This window comes from Pongo pygmaeus, chromosome 18 (assembly GCF_028885625.2).
Source record: "Pongo pygmaeus isolate AG05252 chromosome 18, NHGRI_mPonPyg2-v2.0_pri, whole genome shotgun sequence".
Taxonomy (NCBI): Eukaryota; Metazoa; Chordata; class Mammalia; order Primates; family Hominidae; genus Pongo; species Pongo pygmaeus.
The window spans coordinates 9455394-9463842 of NC_072391.2; the positions used below are offsets into that span (position 1 = coordinate 9455394).

Below are 8449 nucleotides of genomic sequence, written 5' to 3' on the forward strand. Positions count from 1 at the left end.
CTAAATTCCTGGGTACCAGTGCTACAAAGGAAATCAATGTTCTTGGTCTCTCCACATCAGTCACAAGGATGCTGTGACTGAGTCCAAGGTATAGGATGGAACCCACTTCCTGGTGGCTTTGGAAACCAAATGCCCCCTAAGATTCTGTTGTTGGGTATGGACAGGTATTTATAAGATATTTGTTAACTTCCAGTGTTTGAAAATGGGGAGATTTCATAGAATGTGTCCCTTGAGAAGCTGGAAGTTTGGGAGGACAGTGTCCACATTCCTTCCTGGTAGTAGGCATCTAAACCAAGTAATGACTGCCTAAGACAGGACAACAGCTCTCCCATTCTCCTAGAATGCCCACTCCCTTACTGCCAACCAGCCAGGAACTCAACAAGGTGTTACACTGATAGATCGTGGGTCTGGAGGTAGGTTTATTAGATAGAGATATTTTAATCTCATTGGCTAAGAATGAGAAGGTCCGAAGATATCTTTTTTTTTTTTTTTTTTTTTAAAACAGTATGGTCACTCAAAACTATCCTGTCTACAAAGCACAAAGTATAGCCCAGGCATGGTGGCTCATACCTGTAATCTCAACACTCTGGGAGGCTGAGGCCCATGGATCACTTCCACCCAGGAGTTTGAGACTAGCCTAGGCAACATGGTGAGAATCCTCTACAAAAAAATACCAAAAAAATTACCCAGGTATGGTAGCATATGCCTGTAGTCCCAGCTACTTGGGAGGCTGAGGTGGGAGGATCACTTGAGCCCAGGAGGCAGAGGTTGCAGTGAGCCAAAATCGCACCAATGCACTCGAGCCTGGATCACAGTGCAAGACCCTGTCTCAAAAAAAGGCAGAGGAAACTAAAGGAAGAGAGGGAAGGAGGTAATGGGAAGGAAATAGAAGCGAAGGGTTAGGGAGAACAGACTGGACAACTCTTCCCATTCTGATTAATATTACAGATTTGAATGTGTAAAAGTCATGATTTACTTCTGTAGTAATCATACAGACTTGTCACATTTTAATTTAGCCCAAGTTTAATATGATTTACTTCTCAAGTAATCATATAGACTTGTCACATTTTAATTTTTTAGCTGAAGTTTGATTTTGCTTCTTTCAGTTTTCTTGGCCTTGCCTTCTCTGGTATAGATTTCCTCATGCTTTAAACTGGCACTGCCTACCAGAAATATAAGGCAAGATGCATATATAATTTTAAGTTGTCTAGCAGACATGCTACAGAAGTAAAAATAGGTTAAACTAGTCTTTTACTTAACTCACAATATTAAAAATAGTATCATTTCAACATGTTATGAGTAGAGAAATAAGGAGATATTTTACATCTTCATACTAAGTCTTGGTACTTGGCATAAATTTCACACAGCACATTTCAGTTTGAACCAGCCATATCTCCCAGTGCTCAAAAGCCACATCTGGCCAGGCACAGTAGCTCATACCTATAATCTCAACACTTTGGGAGGCCAAGGCAGGGATATGAGATGAGCCTGGGCAACATCATGAGATCCCCATTGCTACAGAAAACAATCAGCCAGGCATGGTAGTGCTGATGATTCTAGCTATGTGAAAGGGCTGAGGTGGAAGGATAGCTTGAGCCCAGGAGTTCCAGACTTCATTGAGCTGATAGCACCACTGCACTCCAGCCTTGATGACAGAGCAAGACAACTCTAAAAATAAGATTTCTTTTAAAAAGCCATATCTAGCTCAGCTTGAGGTGCCCACATTGGATAATGCAGCTACAGATCATTGAAGAATGCTCTTGGCCACCTTTTTTGAGGAGTCGTCTCACTGTTGACCAGGCTGGAGTGCAATGGCATGATCTCGGCTCACTCCAACCTCCGCCTCCCAGGTTCAAGCGATTCTCCTGCCTCGGCCTCCTGAGTAGCTGGGACTACAGGTACCTGCCACCATAACTGGCTAATTTTTTTTTTGTATTTTTCGTAGAGATGGGGTTTCACCATGTTGGCCAGGCTGGTCTCAAACTCCTGATCTCAAGTGATCCACCTACCTCGGCCTCCCAAAGTGCCGGGATTACAGGTGTGAGCCACTACACCCAGCGCTCGGCCACCTTATTTCTAGTCTCACTTTAGCATAAGCCTCAGGAGTGAGACCACAATCATTCAGGCTGATCCCATGGGTGATGCTGGCATCTGATTTATCACTGTGATCAGTCTGAGTAAAAGTTCTGCTTCTGCCCCCATACTTCTCAAAAGTACAAACATTGGCTCCTCTTCACCGGCAGCTATCCTCTTAAAAAGCCAGCCATTCATTTACTTTACTTCTGGTTGTCACTGATGCTCAGGTTCTTGGGAAATAACCCAGCACATACCAGAAGCTTGTCTTTTAGAGATTGTATTAGCCAAGTCGGCAAATCCTAAGTCCCAAAGGAGACAGATTGAACTCATAGGGTGTATCAAGGAGCGTGATTTAGGAAGCAGCCATTTTAGCAGCACTATTCTTTCTTCAGCCGCAATACCCAAGGGGTAGGAACCCTACCTCTTTGTTCATTCTTTTACCCATTTCTTTGCTCCATCAACAATGCTCCACCTTTCCCCAGAGGGCTGAGCACTAGGGTTACCAAAATAAGTATAGTCAGAGACATTTGAAATATGTCAGAGGCTTTGAAACAGCGACTCCATCTTGAATAGGGGCGGGGTCAAATATGGTGGAGACCTGCTGGGCTGGATTCCTAGGAGATTAGGCACTCTTATCACAGGATGAGATGGGAGGTCCGCAAGATTTGGATCACAGGATACATATCATAAAGACACTGTTGATAAAACAGGAAGCCAGCCAAAACCCACCAAAACCAAAATAGTGATGAAAGTGACCTCTGGTCCCCCTCACTGCTCATTATATGCTAATTATAATACATTAGCATGCTAAAAGACACTCCCACCAGTACCATGACAGTTTACAAATGCCATGGCAATGTCCAGAAGTTACCCTATTGTAGTCTAAAGAGAGAAACCCTGGGTTCCGGGAATTGCCTGCGCCTTTCCAGGAAAACTCATAAATAATATATTTGTTTAGCATATAATCAAGAAATAACCAAGTATACTCAACTGAGCAGCCCATGCCACTGTTCTATGCTGTAGCCATTCTTTATTCCCTTACTTCCTTAAATAAATTTGCTTTCACTTTACCCTATGGACTCGCCCTGAATTCTTTTCTTGTGCAAGATCCAAGAACCCTCCTTTGGGATCTGGATCTGGACCCCTTTCCGGTAACAGTCATAGAGTGAAACATTACAAACGTGACTGACATACCATTAGGTGACCATCCTAACCTTGAGTATTAATGTCTATTGCTGTAAAATAAAGTAGGCAATGCTTAGTAACTTAAAGCACACATTTGAGACCTCACAGCTTCCAGGGGTCAGAAGTCTAGGTATGGGTTAGAGATGGGCCCTGTGCTCAGGATCTCCCCAACTACAACTGAAGTGCTGACTATGGCTGTGATTCTCATCTGAGGCTTGAAATCATCTTCCAAACTCATCAAGGTTGTTAGCAAAGTTCCTCATGGAGGTAAGATTAAGGTCCCCACTTCCTTGCTAGCTGTTAGCTGGTGACTTCTCTTAGCCCGTAAAAGCCACCAGCCGTTCCTTTCCAGACAGCCCCATAGAAAGTTTACTATGTGGATATTTGCACCTTCTTCCAGGTGAGCAGAGTTGTGCTTTTTTATTTCTTCACATTCTTTTAAAGTTTCTTCTAACTAGTTCAGGCTCACCCAGGGTTATCTCCCTTCAGATTAACTCTGTCAACTGATAAGTAACCTATTACTGCTACCAAGGGAGTGCTATCGCATCCTAGTCACAGACTCCTCCCATACTCAAGAAGAGATGACTCAGAGCTTGTTCACTAGGGTGCAGAAGTCCTGCAGACCATGCCTTGTAAATTGGCTTGTTTATGTCAAAGTAAAAAGCACTACTGTCTTTGTGATAAGAACCACCTCATCTCCAATTCCCAACTTTCAAGGTAGACAAGGCCATCTCTATTTTCTGGATAGGAAAACCAGGTCTCAGAAGTGAGAAAATGCTGCACCGCTACTAGAAATTGGGAGAGCCAAATTAGAAGCTTGGTCTGAAAAGCAAAGCCTTGGAAGTGTCCCCCAAGACACACAGAACTGTCACTGCATAGCTTTCCCAGGACTTTCCTAGTGAGCTGCCAGATCATTAAACTCTCAATAAATGTAAGTCTTTGCATAAATTATTTATTGTAGCATAACACATTACCTCCAAATTTGAAAGCTTAAAATAACTAACATGGCTGGGAACAGTGGCTCATGCCTGTAAGATTTCGAAGGCCAAGGCAAGAGGATTGTTTGAGACTAGGAGTTCAAGACCAGGCTGGGTAACATCAGGAGACCATGTCTCTACAAAAAATTTAAAAATTAGCTGAACACCATGGTGCACTCCTGTAATCCCAGCTACTACTCAGAAGGCTGAGGCAGGAGGAACACGCGACTCGAGGAGGTCAAGGTTGATGCTACAGTGAGCCAAGATCACTCACTGCATTCCAGCTTCAGTGACAGAGACCTTGTCTCAAAAAAAAAAAAAAAAAAATTTATAGTTTCTGTGGGCCAGAGGCCCAGGTTTCTCAGGGTTTTGCAAGAGGCTGCAATCAGTGTTGTGGGGGCCACTCTCATGTAAAGTGTTGGCTGGGGAAGGATCCATTTCCCAGCTTACTCGCAAAGCTATTAGCAGGATTCAAGTCCTTGCAGACTGAACTAGCGGCCTCAGTTTTTTGCTAACTGTAGCCAGGGGCCTTCATTCCTCAGTTCCCAGCCATGAAGGCCTATCTGTAGGGCAGCTCACAACATGCAAGCTTGCTTTATGAAGTAATGCCAGCTTCCTTCAGCAAGTAAAAAGAGCCAGAGTGTGCCTGCAAGATGGAAGCCATGGATTTCATAGCTTATTCTCAGAACCAACATCCTGTCTTATGAAGCTTGTCTTATAATTTTCATGGGGAGTGGACACTATTAGAGGAAGCAGGAATGAATCATAAGCAGTTGAGACTTCCATGCGACCTCAGATCTACAATCAGACACCGTGCTCTTGGCATCCTCTTCACAGAGGTCCCAAGCAGCACATTTTACCATTCCCTTCCCTCCTTATGTTTGTCTGGACAATGTCCTGCTGACCTATACATTTTCATTTAGTTCTGTTTCTGAAAACTAACCCTTTTTCTGCTGCTTAAATGAAGATTCCCTTTCTAATCAATACAGTCCACTCAATACCTTCCCCAGCAGATTCTTAGTACATCAAAGATGAAAGAGCTGAAGCCATTTTTCCTCCCCTCTAAATGTGGTCCGTGGGTTGCCTGCATCAGAAGAACCTGGAGAGCCTGTTCACAAGGCAGATCTCTGAGTCCCTTTTCTGAGCCTGGCAATTAGGGTTGCTAGTGTTCAAGCCTAGGTGATTTGCATGGCATGCAGCCTAAAATTTGAGATCGAATGCTTTAGATCTCATCTACTCAAGAGGTTCTCAAACCTGGCCACACATTAGAATCATGTGAAACGCTTTTACAAAATACCCCTGCCTGAATTTCACCCATAAGGATTTAATTGATTTAATTTGATCAGAGTGGGCCTAGGAAGCCCGACTCTTACTATTCCATCCTCATGTTATATATGAGAAAGCCAAAGCTCAAGAAGGGAAAGCAATGCTGTTATGGTTTGGCTGTGTCCCCACCCAGATCTCATCTGGAATCATAGCTCCCACAATTCCCACATGTCGTCAGGGGGACCTGGTAGGAGGTAGTTGAATCATAGGGGTACATCTTTCCTGCACTGTTCCTGTGATGAATACATCTCATGAAGGCTGATGGTTTTATAAAGGGTAGTTTCCCTGCCCAAGTTCCTTCTTGCCTGCCTCCAAGGTAAGACGTGCCTTTCACCATCTGCCATGATTGTGAGGCCTCCCCACCATGTGGAACTGAGTCCATTAAAGCTTTTTCTTAAATGGAACTGAGTCCATTATAGACATACCCTACCCGACACTGAAAGCTTTATCAGCAGCATGAGAACAGACTAATACAGTCTCCCCAAGTTGTTAGCTAAAAAATCCAGGGTTTGAACCCAGTCTGAAGGATTCCAAAGACTATACTCAAATTTTTATTTAAAGGAATTGGATGTCATGATTCCTTCCACCATCCATCAAGGTGACCTTAGTTCCTCTAAAGAGCTGAAGTCAATTTTATCTTCGAAAGATTTATCTTGAAGTTAGCCCTTTTAATCCTCTATTTTTCAAAATTTAAGTTGGACTTCACCTTTCTCTGGTGCCTCCTTGAGTAGCTCAATGATTGACCTTCTGAATTCTTTTTCTGGCAATTCAGAGATTTCTTCTTGATTTGGATCTATTGCTGGTGAGCTAGTGTGAGCTTTTGGGGATATTAAAGAACCTTGCTTTGTCATATTACCAGAATTGTTTTTCTGGTTCCCTCTCATCGGGGTGGACTAAGAAAGGAAAGATCTGGGGCTCAAGGGCTGCTGTTCAGATTCTTTTGTCCCATGAGGTGATCCCTTGATGTAGTTTTCTCCCCCTTCTCCTAGGGATGTGGCTTCCTAAGAGCCAAATTGCAGTGATTGTTAATGTTCTTCTGGGTCTAGCCACCAAGAAGAGCTACCAAGCTCTGGCAAGTTAGCCCTTTTTAATAGGACTGATGCTTAATTCAGTTGTCCTGTTAGCCCACAGTTCATTTATTTTGGCTTCTGTCATCCCCTTTTAATATGGATATACTAATGAAGACTTCAAAATTCACCAAGGATCTTTGGGATCTAATTTCTTCAACCAATTTACTCTATGGGTCATTTTTAGAGTAGGTGGCTCTACCCGGTTCTCAATTTGAATACCTCTCCAAACGTGAATGAGTTCGAGTCATATTCACTCCTAAGCTATCATGCTCAGTAGTAAAGATCTGTGAAATATACCAATACCTTTAACTCCAGACATGTTCTCAACAGAGAAGCCTTTAAAACAAAAAGCAATCTTGATATAGCAAAGTCAACATGAAATTGGAATACAGAATTAATGTAGCTGAGATTCCCCTCATATCCCATCGCTTTCAATCTATTCTACAAGCCTAGAAACCAACTTTAAATTGAAAGACAGAGTCTTACTCTGTTGATCAGGGTTGAGTACAGCGGTGCCATCAGAGCTCACTGCAGCCTCCAACTCCTGGACTCAATCCTTCTGCCTCAGCCTTCTCCTTCCCGAGTAGCTACAACTATAGGCGCATGCCCCCAAGCCCAGCCAATTTTTAAATTTCTGGGGAGATGGGTGTTGCTATTCTTGCCTAGGCTGGTCTTTAACTCCTGGCTTCAAGCAATCCTCCCAACTCAGCCCCCAAAGTGCGGGGATTCCAGCATGGGCTAATGTCCCCAGCCTGGAACCAACCTTTATGGTTATCAATACTCCCATCAGTTAACTGTCTCAGGTATAGGTATAATATCCTTTTTTGAGACAGAGTCTCACTGTCACCCAGGCTGGAGTGCAGTGGCATGATCTCAGCTCACAACAACCTCCACCTCCTGGGTTCAAGTGATTCTCCTTCCTCAGCCTCCTGAGTAGCTGGGATTACAGGCGCATGCCACCACACCCAGCTAATTTTTGTATTTTTAGTAAAGATGGGGTTTCACCATATTGGTCAGGCTGGTCTCAAACTCCTGACCTCATGATCCGGCCTCCCAAATCCCTTCTTACATGTATCAAGACTCATACTGAACAATGAGTTCTGGGTTGCAAGAGGATTTTTTGAACCTGTCTATAGGTGTCCATATGTTAAAACATGCAAGTGCTGAATTTTATTTTTAAATGACATAATTGGATATATTTATGGGATATGATGTGATACGTTGATACATGTATACATTGCAGAATGAGTAAGTTAGGCTAATACATCCATCGCCTCACATGCTTATTTATTTTTCGTAAGAATATTTAAAAATCCGTTCTTTTAACAATTGAGGTATAATACATTATTAACTAAAGTCACCCTGATGTGAAAAAGGTCAGAACTTGGTCCTCCTGTAAGGAACTGAACTGTTGTACCTTTTGACCATTTCCCTTGGCCCCACCCACTCATATCCCCAGCCTCTGGTGGGACCATGCAATATTCTCATTTCTATGCCCCACTTATTTCACTTAAGATCAGAATGAAGAGATAACCTATAGCTAGGGAGAAAATACTTGCAAAATCATACGTCAACTAAGGAGATCATATCCAAAATATACAAGAAACACAAATCACTCAATAAGAACACAAATATTTAAAAATGGGCAAAGAATCTAGATATTCTCAAAAGACATGTTAATCAGGCAAATGCAAATTAAAACCGCAATGAGATATCACTTCATACCTGTTAGAATGCCTATCAAGAAGACAAAAGATAACAGGTGTTGGCGAGGATGTAGAGAAAAGAACCTTTGTAAACTGTTGGTGGGAATGT

General features: G+C 42.8%; 1 pseudogene; it reads right to left on the reverse strand.

The window, feature by feature from the left end:
- Positions 1-7688: 7688 nt before the first annotated feature.
- On the reverse strand, positions 7689-7799 carry LOC129016407 (small nucleolar RNA SNORA40; annotated as a pseudogene).
- Between the last annotated feature and the right edge of the window lie 650 nt (positions 7800-8449).